Here is a 17,758-nt window from a genome sequence, read left to right on the forward strand (position 1 = left end):
TCGAATTTGGACGAGTAATCTAGTAACCCCACCCGTGTTCACCCCTGATTAACGAAATTGAATGAATTAAATTAAGAAAATTGTGCGAAGGGTAAGATAGAAAGTAGAAAGAGAACCAGCCAACCGTCACGGACGGGGTTAGGGTTTGAGTTTCAACTTTCAACCACTGTTTAAAGCACACACCCATTCGAGAAACTCACTCTCTTCCCCCTTTTTTCTCTCTCCATCTCACTCTCTCCTCTCAAGAATTCCAGATTCAAGCACAGGAAGAAGATGATGCAGCCCGGAGCTGGCATGGCTCCTCCAATCATCATGGCCCAGCAACCCAACTAGCAGTACCAGCAGTAGTAGCCATACATGATGATGCCTCCGCAGGCTCATCCACCACAGATATGGGCCCCCTCCGCCCAGGCTCTGACACAGTCCGTGCCTCCTTCCCAGCCCGTTCAGCCCACCAGTGCCGATGAGGTCCGAACCCTCTAGATCGGTGATTTGCAGTACTGGATGGGTGAGAACTACCTCTACACCTGTTTTGCTCACAAATACGATTTTTTTTGTATAGAGCAAGTTCGCCGCACCCCTGACGAACTCTATAAAAATTATAGAGTTCGCCTAACCCCCTTCGAACTCTCTTTAACTTTTTTGAAATCTGCATTTTTAATCCATTATCATCATCTCCAAATAGTATATAGATCTACAAACAGTATATAGGAGTACACAAAAATACACAGACAACAACTATGGCTTCTTTAAGGATTTTTTAATTATAAATTAAAAAAAAAGCCATATTTAACAATGGCAACCATTATCATCGTCTCCAAAAATACACAGGTACATCGTAAGCCATATTTAACAAGGATTTTTTTAAGGTTTAATTACTCTGCAGGTCCCTATACTTTTTTTCTTTTCAATTGGGTCCCTGTACCTTAATTTTTTTCAATTAAGCCCCTGCCGTCAGTATAACGTTTGAGATAACAGAATATTCTTGATAAAAAAAGAATATTCTTGTCATTTAGCTGGAGTGGCTAGGTGAACTCATTTGAATTTTTCTCAAATACCCAAAGAACTCCTCGCATTTCACTCCTAAGAAAAAAAGAAACCCTAAGTTGCTCCCGTCTCCTGCGTTGGTCCGTCGTCGGCGTCTGTGTCTGGCATCGACTGCAACGGACGCTTGCTGGTGTGCTCTCCGTCGCCTTGCCTCTGCGCTGGGCCCATCTGCGTTGTTGTTGTCAGAGGTCTTCTCCACTATTTGTCCGGCCAAGGCGTCTCTGTCCCTCGCGGTGAAACCCCTTGCCGAGCCTCCGAGCGCCTGGCCTCCTGTCCCCGCGTTGTGCCTCTGCTCCATCCCCCTGCACTCGAACTTTCTACAAGTAGGTGACAAAAAAAAAGCCTCCTTTTTTCAGTTTTAAAAGTTGATGTTTATGTTATTTTTTTTAAAAAAAAATATGGCATTGGTTGACTGTTGTTGCTGTGATGGTGCTGCTTTAAATAGATTCTGCTTCTGTTTTTATTAAATGGATTCTGCTTTCAATGGGGGATTTGTGAAAGTGTGATTTGTGAAAGTGTAAAAGTGTGATTTGCAATAGTTTAATTTTGTGAAGATGTATAAATCGACGGTTCCTTTTTCATGTTTTGAGTTACGGAATTAAACAAGATAGGAAGATGTATCGCAAGATTTGAGCTGGGAATTTATGTTATGATAGGTTCCATGTTCAAATAATAAATTGTGTTGATGGTTTCACAATCATTGCCTTAATTCTTTTCTATGTTCTGGATGTATGTTGAACTGGGATGACTTCAATTCTGAACCTATTTTTCTAATTATGTGCTTGAATGGAGCTACTATGGCATTGGATGATGAATTTTGTTTATTCTTGAATGTTCATTGTTGTGGTTGTGATGATGTTGCTTTAAATGGATTATGTTTCTGTTTTTAATACCTGTAGTGATGGGGATTCAGATTTCACCATAGACATATATCATGGTGACAAGTTTCATGATTTCACCAAAGGACACAGCAAAGCCACGTCAAAATGATGCTTCTTCACCTACAAGTAACGGTGCTGCTTCCAATTCGAAACCTTGTTCACGAGGAAGGAGGACTTTAACTGTTCCAAAGGAACCAAAGTTTCATAGTCTCCATGTACCAAGGAGCTGTACCATCAGGAATCCTACATAGGGGGCTCCTATGGGGCATTAGAGAGATTTGTTCAATATCATCATTGAATTTTTAGTGGCTTTGGTGTAATATTGAAGAAAAGGGTGAATGTGTGTTTTTGTTGTATCATTATTGATTTGTGTAATAACAGGATTCTTTACAGTACCAAAGTTACAATGATTTATATAATACCATTGATTTGTGTTTCGTGTTAAGTAAATCAACAGACCACATTCAGAATAATAAATTTATAATAAATTAAACTCCCTCCCATTTCCCTTGAAACAATAATGAAAGAAAATTTCGAGGTTATGGTACAGTATGCTTAGTATTTTGAAACAAACAATTCCCAATAGGATAACAATATCATAAACCAGAAATGTTTGCAGCATGCGGATGATCAGTCTCCCGTTGCGCGCCTTTATTCTTCGTTTGTTTGTTGAGTAACTTCAGTTCCCTTTATTCTTGATTATGTTTTTTAGTTTCTCATTTGCAGCCACTAGTTCAGCAGCTATGCCTGGTTCATTGGCTGAATGTCCCGCATCATCAACAACCTGCTTCATAGCATGATTCATTAGGCAGAATTACGATTAGAATTCAAAGTCTATACCGAAAAAATAATGCAACTAACATTCAGTCATATCCTAAAATCTGCCTCTGGCCAAGCTTTATGAAGATCCCAGGCTGACATCATAGGACAGCAGACATCGTATCGTCCCTACAAAATTATGAAACACCCTATGTAACAAGATCTTTCCTTTTTCTTTGGCCACTCATTCTTTGCACCGTTATCAACCTCAATCCAATCAAAATCATCAATCCACTCAAAAAAGTTGCATTTTGGTATCTTCCCACAAGTAACATACATCCTACCATGGTTAGAAACGGCTGAGAAACGGCGGACGGTTACTGCCTCTCTACAAAAACACAGGTGTCTTCTTTCCTTCAGGTTGGAGCTCCTGGAAACACAGCTTCCTGAAGAGAGAATGAATGAGGTTCCTTGATTTTAAGCCATAAATTTGGGGAATATAAAAACTGAAAATGGAAAAGGGAGAAGAAGAGAAACCTCAGATAGTTCAACGAGAGTGTTTATAGGGAGGAGACAGTGGTAAATAAGTCATTTCACAACTCACTAACGTTTTTTTGAACGTTAAACGTTAACACTTAACAGGGACTTAATTGAAAAAAAATTAAGGTATAGGGACCCAATTGAAAAGAAAAAAAAAATATAGAGACCTAATTGAAAATTCGGTGAAACTATAGGGACCTGTAGAGTAATTAAACCTTTTTTTAATTATAAGTCGTATTTTATTTTGAAAAAAATTATTTATATTTTTTAATTTTTTTTCAAAGTGAAATACGACTTATAATTAAAAAATCCTTGTTAAATATGGCTTATTCTAGTGTACCTGTGTATTTTTGTAGACGATGATAATGATTGTCATTGTTAAATATGGCTTTTTTTTAATTTATAATTAAAATTTTCTTAAAAAGTCATGGTTGTTGTCGGTGTATTTTTGTGTACTCCTGTATACTGTTTGAGAGTTCGCCGGGGTTAGGCTAACTCTATAATTTTTATAGAGTTCGTCGTGTGCGGCGAACTTGCTCTATACAAAAAAAATCGTATTTGAGGAATTAAAGTTTAAAAATGGTTTCTTGAAAAATATATATATTTTTTATTTCTGAAAAAAATGTAGAGATCTTGATTAGCTTTGATTTTTGTTTAAACAGCGTTTTGTTTAGATGGACTATATATCTGTCATTACTCATTATATTGTGTGTAAAAATGATAAATTAAGGTTGTATACTTATATGGTTGCAGGTGATATCTGTTAAAGTAATTAGGAATAAGCAAACTAGTCAATCCGAGGGTTATGGGTTTATTGAGTTTACAAGCCGTGCTGCTGCTGAGAGAATACTACAATCATTCAATGGCGCCCTTATGCCAAATGGCGAGCAAGATTTCAGGTTGAACTGGGCAACCTTTAGCGCTGGCGCGAGAGGCGTCATGATGACAGTCCATATTACACTATATTTGTTGGAGATTTGGCTGCAGATGTTACGGACCACCACCTTCAGGAGACATTTAGGGGTAGATATTCCTCGGTTAAGGGGCTTAAAAGAAAGGCAGTTTACGAGAAAAGGTGTTGTTAAAGTCAGGATATTGAAAAAATAATAATTGCATGCTATTCATTCTGATTTTAGAGAAATAGTTCAATTCAATTAGTTACATGTTATTTTGTTTTGTGAAATGCAGAAATGGTAGAAGTGCTAGTGCAGTTAAGAAAAGATAACACAGAGGAGATTGAAGGAAGCTGCTGAGATTCTGAAACTGATAGCACGAGCCTAAAGTTCCTTAAATGTTGTCTTTATTAATGTGCAACAAGTCAGGCATTTGTTGGCTTTCATTAACATCTTTTTGTACAGTTTAGGATTGCGCCTTGTTGATATCGCAATATTGTTCATGATTGTAGTGGAATGGGTTTAAAAACGCGTTAATAGCTGTTATTAAGCGTGCGATGTGTTATTAAAATAGTAGAATATAGAATATTAATCAAGCGTTTTAGTGTTGTACTGCTGTTAAGCGTAACGCTACCTGATGTCTTTTTCTTATATTCAGTGCGCGAAACACAACAGAATAGTGATGTATGGCTCAGTAAAAACGAATCGTTTTTAGTGTTGGTTTACAAGTCATTAAGTTAATAGAAAAATAATTTTTTAATAAAAAATATATTTTTTAATTTTCAGTTTGTTTGACAAATTTTAAATAATAAAAATAAAAATATTAAAAAACTTTATATAATAAATAAATAAAAATATAAAATAATATTTTTATATTATTGTATTTAAATATAACTGATAAATAAATTTTTTATATAAAATATTAAAATATAAAATTATTTTTATTTTTTAAAAAAGATCATTTTAAAAAATCTTTTATTAAAAATTCACATAAATAAATACTTAATGGTTACAGTTTTTTATTTCATCTGCTTCATTAACAGAAGTTATCTGAACTAATACTCAAAATGACCTCTGAAATTTGACCACTGATTTAATTTAATTCTTAAATTTTTAATTGACCTAATTTATATCCTAAAATTTTAAGGTGTAGTTCAAATTGGCCTTTCCTTCCAACTCCGTCACTGGAGTGATGACGTGGCACTCAAATCTCACCATATGTCTCTTCTTTTTACCATCGCCATCACCGCATCCCCTCTACCAACATCCTCCCTCCCCCAATAAACAACAATATTCACAATCCACCAACACCCACACATTTTATTATCTGGTTCTTCTCTTTCTCACCATCACCATCACCATCTTCCCTCTACTAACGTTCTTCCTCCTCAACAAACAACATTAACAATCACTAACATTAACAAATTGAAGAGAAATAGAAAAAGAAAAAAGAAAAAATACAACACCACACTTTAGATCCCTCTTAATAGGAGCACAAAGACGGGTGCAATGGGTGAGGGTGCTGTTGGAATAAATTATTTTATTAATCCAGATTATCCATATAGAATCACCAAAAATATATCATAATGCGGAAGCGTACCTTTACTAATAGAAATTAGAAATTAGACGGAAGGATTATTTCAGTCTTGTGGTTCCTTCGATCTTCCTCAACCAAAGTCTTCTGTATCCCTAGACGGCCGAATTGTGACTCTTTTGATGGGGAAAGAGTAACAAAGGCAGCTTTGGTATATTGGGGACTGAAATCCTGAAGGCCTATTTATATTTGAGCATGGCAGCCATTAAACCCTAAAACCCAAATAAAATAGTATCTAAAGTCTCAAAGATAATATATCTAAAATCCAAAAGATAATTATCTAAAGAACAAAAGATAATATCTGGTTTTATTCTCATTTAATTCCAAATCAAAAGTAATAATGACTTATTCAATTTAGCCTTTATAACAATAAATGAGATCACCATTATATAAGTCATTTAATTTGAAATAGCATAATTTATGATTATAATTAATATATGTATTACCCACAAACAAATTAGAAAATTAAAATAATTTCCTAACAATCTCCCACCTGGGCTATACATATATTCTTTCTTGACATAATCACATCTTATAAACTTTATGTGCGCATTTGAATGTATTTCTCTCATTACTTTAACAATCTGGTCTGTCTCATACATTAGATATGGAACTACCGCAGCTTTTATCACATTAATGTTGTGACTAAACCATGACAATCACCATCCTAATATACTAAACGACAGAGATCAAATTTGGATGAGTAATATGGAAATTACATGTCAAGTGATCTCATGCATGTCTATTTCTAGCTGGTCTAACTTTAAAACTTTATTGAGATCAAACACAATACAAATATTGCAAAATGAACATTTCACATAACATGAAATAAACCATCAACTTAATTCTACAGAAAAATAATTCAATATCTGTCATAGAACATATAGTATAAAAAATAAACTCCCACTAAACCAAGGCATCACAATTATTGACACCCATCCGAGGAGTGTGCTCATAAAAGACTTTAGGGATCAATCCATTGGTTAATGGGTCTGCTAGCATGTACTCTGTTCCTATATGTTCTATGGAAATATGTTTTTCTTAAACTTTCTCCTTGACAACTAAGAACTTGATGTCTATATGCTTCGATTTTGTCAAGCTCTTATTGTTGTTGGAGTATAGTGTTGTTGACTTATTATCACAAAATATATTTAATGGCCTTTCAATGTCATCTACTACATGAAGCTCAGTGACAAAGTTTCGCAACTATATGCCATGAAATCGGAATCAGAGTACCTAATGATCTCCAAATTTTCTGATCTCCAATAAATAAGCATGTAATCCTTTGTTCTCTTTAAATAACGCATTACGCGTCTAACAGCTATCCAATTATCCCTGCCTGGATTGCTCAAGTATCTACCCAACACTACCACTATAAATGATATATCGGGACGTGTGTAGACTTGAGCATACATTAAGTTCTCTAGTGCTGATGCATAAGGTTTATCATGAATTGCTGTCCTCTCAATATCATTTTTAGGGCATTGCTTGAGACTGAACTTGTCTCCTTTAGTTACGGGTGTGTTCATTGGTCTATATCTTTCCATACCATATCTACTTAAAATCTTTTCGATATAGTTCTTTTGTGATAATCCAAGAATACCTTGAGAGCGATCTCTTAGTATCTCGATTCCTAATACAAAAGAGGCATCAACAAGATCTTTCATTTCAAATTTGTTCGATAGAAATTTCTTAGTTTCATGTAACAAGCCTATATCGCTACTGGCAAGTAGAATGTCATCAACATATAAGACCAAAAAAAGTATTTACTCCCACTGAACTTGCGGTATACATATTTATCTATAATATTTACCTCAAAACCATATGAGGTAATAACTTGATGAAACTTGTGATACCATTAACGGGAAGCTTGTTTGAGATCATAGATGGATTTTCTCCTTTTTTTTGTTGGATCTCATTAATGGTACTTCTTGAGGTTGTTGAGCTTGCTGCATGGATTGGGGTTGAGGAGGATTCTCGTTATTTTCCTGTGATGTAGCAGTATCTTAAGCAACAATGATATTCTCATTGTTCTCTTGTACTGTGACTGGATCTACAGTAGGATTCTTATTGTGCTCTTGTACTATAACTGTATCTTGAACAATAATAGGTACAAAGACCTTATTATTATCAGTTACAGAATCCTCATCAAAAGCAACACTTCTAATTTTTCCTTCCCCCCAAACTCAACATCCTCAAGAAATCTCGCATTTCCCGTTTCAAAAATAGACCTTGATGCAGGATTGTAAAACTTGTACCCTCGTGAACGCTCAGTGTAACCAACAAAGTAGCAACTAATTGTCCTTAAGTCCAATTTTCTTTCATGTGGCCTATAAGGTCGCGTCTCAGTTGGACATCCCCAAATATGCAAATGCTTTATACTTGGCCATTTTCCAGTCCAAATTTCATAAGGGATTTTGTTAACTACTTTGCTTGGCACCTTATTAAGGATGTACACTACGGTCTTTAAGGCTTCTCCCCAGAGTGATTCAGACAAGGAAGAATGACTAATCATACTTCTCACCATGTCGTTAAGAGTTTTGTTCCTTCGCTCTGCAACACCATTCGTGCTAGGTTTGCCTGGCATGGTGTATTGCGGAACAATACTCAACTTCAACTTTGAAAGACTTGAAAACATCCAATGCTTGAGACTTTTCATGAATTAAATATAGATACCTGTAACGAGAGTAATCATCTATGAATGTAATAAAGTACCATTGCTCATTTCAAGAGACAGTAGGGAATGGGCCACATATATCAGTATGTATCAGTTTTAAGAAATCTTTAGCTCTCTCGGCACCCAGTTTCCTTTCGTTTGTCCTTTTCTCCTTCATGCACTCAATGCAGACTTCAAAGTCTGCCAAATTTAGGGGTCCAAGAATTCCATACAACACGAGCCTCTGAATTCTCTGTTTAGAGATGTGACCTAGGCGTTTGTGCCATAATGATGACGAATTCTCATTTAGTTTTCGTTTTGTATCCATTTGCAGTATTTCATTATTATAAGAATTTAAGTCAATCCTATATAGATTATCCACCAAATGACCAGAGCAAATATTATTCGAATTATAGAAGAGACTGACTTTATTGTCTCCGAATGGACAAAAATAACCTAATTTGTCCAAACGAAAAACAGAAACTAAATTCCGTCTAAATGACGGTACATAAAATGTCTCTAATAAATCCAAGTAAAATCTACTCGTGGAACATAATCTAAAGGTTCTTATAGCTTCGACTGCAACTATACTGCCGTCTGCCACATAGATGTATCTTTCGGCATCACTTGGCGGTCGACTCCACAGGCAACCCTGCATAGTAACACTTACATGAGTAGTAGCAGCAGAATCTACCCACCAAGTATCAACATGTGTATAACTTAAACTAGCCTCAGAACAAATGAAAGTAAGAATTATACCCTTCTTTACACGCCAGGTGGCATATTTGGTACAATCCTTCTTCATGTGTTCCACCTTCTTACAGAAAAAACAAGTTGAAACTTGATCCTGTTTCTTAGCCTTTTTCTGCTGAGAAGGCACATCTGCAGTAGTATCACGCTTTCTTTTATACTTAGAAGATGAAGCCATGTGAGCACTTTCAGTCTTATCTTGCTGTAGCCTCTCTTCTTCTTGCACACAGTGAGATATAAGCTCATTTAAGGACCAAGTGTCCTTCAGAGTGTTATAACTCACTTTGAATTACCCAAAGTGTACAGGAAGGGAAATCAAAATAAAATACACAAGTAAATCTTCAGACAACTCTAACTTTAGTGCTTTCAATTTTGAAGCAAGATGAGACATTTACATAATGTACTCCCTTATGTTCCCTTTACCTTTATACCTCATGGAGACAAGTTTGCTCAAAAGACTACTTGCCTCCGCCTTTTCATTCTTAGTAAAGAATTTTTTTAACATTTTTTAGGAACTGTTTGGTGTAACACCCCAATTACCCTAAGCCTTATCTCTAGTCGTAAAGCAAAGGTTAATCAGGGGTTACGACAGTCCTAAGGCTTATACATATTTATATATAGAAGGAAATAATATATTCTAGAAGCCTGATGAAGAATATAGCTCAAAAATAAGATTTGAAAAGCGCAAAACGTTCACACGAAGCTAACGTATAAGAAACAAGATATAGGTGCAAGAGAATAGAACAAATGTATAGATATAATAATATAAACATAGGGAACTAGCCGCAGCTTGCGGAGTTTAAGCCGACTAGTTACAAATATAAAAATACCGAGTTTTAGAATTAAAATAGCTTATACAACCTATCTCTCAACGTAGCCTCTAAGGCCATAAAGATAAAATACAAAAGATGTGAGAGTAACAATAACAAAGTAAAATAAATTAAACCAACAAGGAACCATACTCCGCTCTGTCACCATATCCGCAATCTCACCGAAGTAGATTACGACCTGCATCTGAAAAATAACGACAAAGTATGGAATGAGAACCGGAGGTTCTCAGTATGGTAACAGTGCCCAATGATGTAAGATGTAAGGCTCCGGGATGCCGAAGGAAATTCTAGAACTTCACATCACATATTGATATTCAAGCTTAGAATAAATATAAATAAATAAAGAACTTAGACCATAAATCATAAGCAGGATTTCTAACTTAGGGGATTTCTAACTAGAACTAGTCACACCGCTGTATCCCACAGCCTTCGCCAACTGAACCTCCGTGCAATCCCATCGCCGCCGCCTACCTAACCTCCTCAGCACCAAACAAACACAGATAATGCAAGCAAGGAAAGCACAGGTAGAATTCATACATGGAACAGGTAAGTCAAGAAGCAAGTAGGCATATTATACAATTAGGCAAACTCAAGTAATCAAAGCAAGCAAGCATATAGAAGATGCATATGATGAATGCATGTCCTATTGGCTCGTGATATCACTTGTCGGTCCATAAATGTCAACCCCACACATCCTCCCGAATGTAGCCTTTTCTGCCATGTCAGGGATATAATGCCATGCACACTCATGCAGCAGCTCTTCTGCTACGCCAGGGATATAGTGCCCTGCACACTCATGTAGCAGGGAGTCTACTACGCCAGGGATATAGGTCCTGCACACTTCCTGCAGCAGAGAAGGAAATAACCATAAAATATCATGCAACAGAACTATCTGCTACGCCGGGGATATAGGTCCCGCACACTCTCAACAAAACTGGTCATGCAGCAGAACAATCTGCCACGCCGGAGATATAGGCTCTGCACACTCTCATATAATCCAATCATTTCCTCATCATCAAATCATCACCAGACGTTACCATTCCTCATCTTAAATCACACTGAGTTATCAATTCTCAATATTCATTAACATCATCATTTCTCTTTGAGTCCTCGACTCATCTCAAACGTCCTCAATTCATGATTTCCATTCCGAATTTATAGTTCTTCAGTTCTCATCTCATATACCAATTCTTCTTTAATCTCCACCCAACCCATTCTCAGCACACCAGAAACCTAGGCCTCCATTTTTCTAATTTATCATAAAATCATCTACCAGAAGTCCAGAACCCTTAGGTTATATCCCATCTTCTAATACTCAAAACTAGACCCAAAAGTCTTAAAATGGTGTTATAGAAGCTTACAACCTTGTTGGGAAAGTGAAATAGTTTAAAAAACAAAGTTTAAGTTATAAAACAGGACGTGTGCGTACGCACAGGGGTGTGCGCGCGCACGCCAAAAGATTTTAAGATGTGTGCGTACGCACAGGCATTTACTTTCCCAACTTGTGCGTGCGCACAGGGCTGTGCGTCCGCACAGGTTACAATTCCTCATTGGTGTGTGCGCGCACAAGCTGTGCTAGCGCTGCAAACAGCACGCCCATCCCTGCCTGTGCGTGCGCACAGGTCTAAAATCTTACAGGGTTGTGCGTGCGCACAAGGCTGTGCGTGCGCACATACCAGAAATCACAAAATTCTGCAACTCTGCAAAATTTTCAGATTTCGACACCAATCTTTGAATGATCATAACTTCCTGTACAAAATTCCAAATTTTACAACTAAGCAAAGTTCACCAAAATCCATTTGTACCCAAAATCTCACAAACTCAATTTTTAACCAAACCTCAATCCAATACCAATTCAATCACATATCAACCAAACCAAAACAGTCCAAAATTCATACAAACATTACCTCAACCATTTTCTCACTCACACAACATTCTAAACCATTCAACATTTAATATCTCAAATTATCAACCCCTTTAACACTCATCAATCCAAACATCAAATATAAAACACTATAATCAATCTTCCACCAACACCTTCACCAATCATCATTCTTTCACTAGCAATCTTCGTCAACAACCTCATTCATGATTCGTACCAATAATCAACAATACATATTCATTTAAAATTCAATATACCTCATACCTAATATCATTATTTAACAACATTTACAACATCAATTCATCAAGCATCATCAACCAACCAACAACAACAACAACCACTATAAATCCTCATCAATTCCAACAATTTATCACCAAACAATAACTAACATTAACCAACATCATAATACATCATTAGCACCAATAATCCTCAATATTTACCATCATCATACATATACCACAACAACCACATATCCAATTCAATCCTATCCTATGGGCCACTAGTCTAAGTGTTCATGAACATTACATATTACATAAAGGAAACTGAAACCATACCTTGGCCGATTTCCAACACTCCAATCACCAAACGAAACCACCAAACTTGATCCAAAGCCTCAACCAACTCCAACCAACACCAAGGCTCAAACTAACAACACATATATCACCAAAATCAAAACCTAAGATACATGAAACAACTAAACACAAGGGTTTAGTAAAATCTTATCTTACCCAATGAGATTAGGGGTAAAATCCATTAATTACCTGCTACTAGAGATTACCTAAACAAGCAAAACCACAAAATCTACTCAAAACCATAACCCAAAAATGCGCAGAACTTAGGGCATGAAATTGGAGAGTGAGATGCAAGCTCTTATCAGATTTCTTTAGATAAAAAGGAAGAGCTCATCAAGAGCTTCGCATGGCCACAAACAGCTCGTCAATCGGAATTCCGGATCAAAAGTTTTGCCTCTCGGAAGGTGGAGGTGAATAGTGAAACCCCCACTCTTCTTCCCTCTCTCAAAGTTGCGCCCTCCCTCTTGGTTTTAGAGTGGAATGGGCTGATTGCTCATTAAATGAGAATATATATATTGGGCCTTGGGCTCGGTTTGGGTCCGGTCTAATCCGTTAGCGTTTTTGGTCCGTTTGGCCCACTTTGGGCCAAAACCTTTAAGATTAGTGTCCGGTTTTCGATTCCAAAATTATTTTTTGTCCTTTCAAAACAATAAACCAATCTTCAAAATATTATTTTCCAAAATACACGATACTGGACAGTCTAGAGCCGGTACTGCCAGCTTAAGTGTCAGTACGCATTTTTACAAAAAACTTTTCAAAAGAAATACATTTTCCAGCTCAGAAAAATTCACTGAAATCAAATTTCACATTTTTATTTTTAAATTAAAACTTCTAAATTTTGAATATATTCCGGGCACTAAAATTATTTTATTAAAATAGTTTTACGTGAAAACACGGGTTCTTACATCCTCCCCTCCTTAAAAATATTTTCGCCCTCGAAAATTCGAGTTACGCGACATATCCCTATCAAAACATCCCACCGTGTCGATGTTTCCTTTCGCCTTCCGCTGCGTCACTCTGATTATCGTCATTGCGCACCCGAAGTTTTCCTTAAAATAAATACCAATTTGGTAATACTTTTCAAAACCTTCAAAACAAATTCAATCTAAACATATTCCTTGTTAACGCTTTTTCAAAGGAGTCAAAATCATTTGTTCGCAAATCAAATACTTGAAATCACAGTTTCCTCGGTTAAAACTTTTCAATTTAAATTCGCATTCAACAAGATCATTTAGAAACCAAGTTCACAAATTGATAAAATCATAGAACTCACTTTTTCTTTTTAAACAATATCCTTCAAAATAAGATCAATATCAAACCAATCATTATTCAAGCCATAAGTCACTTTTTATTTCTCAATTCTCTTCAAACTCATAATTCAACTTTTTCCTCAAAATCAATTTCCTTTCAAATCTTAGTCACTTAATATAACATTTCACAAAACTTCCAAGAGACTTTCAATCATCACCTTAAAACGGAACTTTCTTTTAGAAGACACAAGACTCTAGGGAAGAATAACCTGCCTCACTTCTTAAACTCTTTAGAAATCCTCGGAATCACAATTACTCAAATTGAAACCATTTAAAATGGAGACTTAAAATCAAAATCAAGGCATGTAGGCCAAAAGTTTTGAGCCACTTTCAAAACCAAAATGCTTAAAAGCCAATTCCATTTCGTTCGTAAATCGAAAACCTTTCTAAAGCTCGGAGTTGTTTATTCTTGCTGAGTCAAAATTTAAAGAATACTTCAAAAGCAAAACGAACCTAATTAATCAAAGTTCAACTTCTTTTAAAATTCACTAAAACTCTTCCAAAAGTACTTCTTTAATCAAACTTCAAAACATAGGTCCTTTCTCATTTAAATCAATCTTAAAACATCCACTTCCCGTGGACAGATTAAATTCGAAAAACATCTATTTCTTAATAAATCAAGAACCAAGTAATAGAACCTCTCAAATTCATTCCTTTTCTAAATCACATGCTTAAAATAAAATCTTAAATTTCATACAAATTTTGGCAGTATCTCTCCTAAAACTTGGACTTTGCCACCCTTTTCGGGTCCCAACCAAAACCATGTTTTCCAATCCATTCTCATCCAACTTCAATATCAAATAATTCCAATGTCAAATCACTTTCAAAATCCAACCAACTTTAATATTAAATCGTTACCAACTCTCAACCCATTACCAATAAATCAAACCAACAATTTTTCAAACTCTTTTCAACAGTTTCAAACAAATTTTCAAAATTGTTTTAAGCTTTAAAACCTTCTTAATAATAATCCAAGCCATACCGTGTAGAATTTGAAAATATTAAGTAAAAGCCGCAAAAGCATCACTCGTTACTTCAGTTGCCACAAGTGTTAAGCCACACCCATCATCCGATATGCCACAACTCCATGAACTGATTTTCCGAAACATGTGGAGCTCGTAACGCATACGGTGGGTTAGCCATCCTCACTACCTCTCCATTAATGTGACCAACCTCATTCGTGAGTTGCCATTCGGGTTTCCTTTCCATACCAAACAGTCGATATCAAGGTGATCAGTCTCAATATCAAAAGTCTAGTGCTTCAATTATCCCAAAAAGGCACTCACAAACAAGCATGCTATGAAATATCAAGTAGATAACCTAAATAGCATGAAAGAAAAATAATCCAAAGTGTGCAACGAAGCACAATCGGTCTATTCCTCAGGCTCACGAGAATGAACCGCTCTAATACCACTAAATGTAACACCCCAATTACCCTAAGCCTTACCTCTAGCCGTAAAGCAAAGGTTAATCAGGGGTTATGACAGTCCTAAGGCTTATACATATTTATATATAGAAGGAAATAATATATTCTAGAAGCCTGATGAAGAATATAGCTCAAAAATAAGATTTGAAAAGCGCAAAATGTTCACACGAAGCTAACGTATAAGAAACAAGATATAGGTGCAAGAGAATAGAACAAATGTATAGATATAGTAATATAAACATAGGGAACTAGCCGCACCTTGCGGAGTTTAAGCCGACTAGTTACAAATATAAAAATACTGAGTTTTAGAATTAAAATAGCTTATACAACCTATCTCTCAACATAGCCTTTAAGGCCATAAAGATAAAATACAAAAGATGTGAGAGTAACAATAACAAAGTAAAATAAATTAAACCAACAAGGAACCATACTCCGCTCTGTCACCATATCCGCAATCTCACCGAAGTAGATTACGACCTGCATCTGAAAAATAACAACAAAGTATGGAATGAGAACCGGAGGTTCTCAGTATGGTAACAGTGCCCAATGATGTAAGATGTAAGGCTCCGGGACGCCGAAGGCAATCCTAGAACTTCACATCACATATTGATATTCAAGCTTAGAATAAATATAAATAAATAAAGAACTTAGACCATAAATCATAAGCAGGATTTTCTAACTTAGGGGATTTCTAACTAGAACTAGTCACACCGCTATATCACACAGCCTTCGCCAACCGAACCTCCGTGCAATCCCATCGCCACCGCCTATCTAACCTCCTCAGCACCAAACAAACACAGATAATGCAAGCAAGGAAAGCACAGGTAGAATTCATACATGGAACAGGTAAGTCAAGAAGCAAGTAGGCATATTATACAATTAGGCAAACTCAAGTAATCAAAGCAAGCAAGCATATAGAAGATGCATATGATGAATGCCTGTCCTATTGGCTCGTGATATCACTTGTCGGTCCGTAAATGGCAACCCGACACATCCTCCCGGATGTAGCCTTTTCTGCCACGCCAAGGATATAGTGCCCTGCACACTCATGCAGCAGCTCTTCTGCTACACCAGGGATATAGTGCCCTACACACTCATGTAGTAGGGAGTCTACTACGCCAGGGATATAGGCCCCACACACTTCCTGCAACAGAGAAGGAAATAACCACAACAAATCATGCAGCAGAACTATCTGCTACACCGGGATATAGGCCCCGCACACTCTCAACAAAACTGGTCATGCAGCAAAACAATCTGCCACACCGGAGATATAGGCTCCGCACACTCTCATATAATCCAATCATTTACTCATCATCAAAACATCACCAGACGTTACCATTCCTCATCTCAAATCACTCTCAGTTATCAATTCTCAATATTCATTAATATCATCATTTCTCTTCGAGTCCTCGACTCATCTCAAACGTCCTCAATTCATGATTTCCATTCCGAATCCATAGTTCCTTAGTTCTCATCTCATATAACAATTCTTCTTTAATCTCCACCCAACCCATTCTCAGCATACCAGAAACCTAGGCCTCCGTTTTTCTAATTTATCATAAAATGATCTACCAGAACCCTTAGATTATATCCCATGTTCTAATACTCAAAACTAGACCCAAAAGTCTTAAAATGGTGTTATAGAAGCTTACAACCTTGTTGGAAAAGTGAAATAGTTTAAAAAAAACAAAGTATAAGTCATAAAACAGGACGTGTGCTTACGCATAGGGGTGTGCACGCGCATGCCAGAAGATTTTAAGATGTGTGCGTACACACAGGCATTTACTTTCCCAACTTGTGCGTGCGCACAGAGCTGTGCGTATGCACAGGTTGCAATTCCTCATTGGTGTGTGTGCGCTAGGGGTGTTCAAAACCGATCCGGACCGAACTAAACCAACAGACCGAACAAAAAAAACCGAAAACTGAACAAATCGAAAACCGAAAAAACTGAAAAAAAAACTGTATTTTGCTGTTTTTCTGCGGTTCGGTTCGGTTTTCGGTTCTGACTATAAAAACCCCAACCGAACCGAACCGGACCGAATAAGTAAAAATCCTAAAAAACTAAACCCTCCACCCCCAAATGAGCGCTGCGGCTATGTGACCTAACCCCCACCCCCAATTGAAACCTAGCGCTCTCTTGAGTCTCTTCTACAATCTCGCTCTCTGCACCCAGTCACCCGGTGCACCCAGTCACCCACACCCATGTTCTTGAGTCTCAAGGTCGACGGCGAGAGACCGTTTCTCCCAGGCTCCCACCACCTCGAAGCCTTCCTCCCAACACCGAAGCCGTTTCACCCACTGCTCTCAGGATCTTTTCACCCCACCGTGCACTACGGTCCACGAAGCCCCAGCCACAGCCAGCACCACCGTCGCAGGCTCGCACCCAGTAGTTGCACTTGCTCAGCACCACCCAGCGGACAGAGCACCATTTTTGGCCACCGACGCAGCAGTAGCACAGCACGACACCACCACCCACTGACCCAGCAGGCCAGCACAGCACCACGCCAGTGACGCCACTAGCCAGCAGCATTTCTGGCAACCACCCAGCAGCGTTTCCGAGTCCCCTACCCAGCCACCGATTCAAGTCATTTAAAGTCAATATGGAGCCCGAGCCAGTC

The 17,758-nt window shown here is 37.2% G+C and overlaps 1 pseudogene; it reads left to right on the forward strand.

Annotated features, from left to right (window-relative positions):
* The first annotated feature begins 273 nt into the window (after positions 1–273).
* LOC148578814 (polyadenylate-binding protein RBP45B pseudogene) lies at positions 274–4,452 on the forward strand (annotated as a pseudogene).
* The last annotated feature ends 13,306 nt before the right edge of the window (positions 4,453–17,758 follow it).

This window comes from Arachis ipaensis, chromosome B1 (assembly GCF_059453495.1).
Source record: "Arachis ipaensis isolate K30076 ecotype BB chromosome B1, ASM5945349v1, whole genome shotgun sequence".
Taxonomy (NCBI): Eukaryota; Viridiplantae; Streptophyta; class Magnoliopsida; order Fabales; family Fabaceae; genus Arachis; species Arachis ipaensis.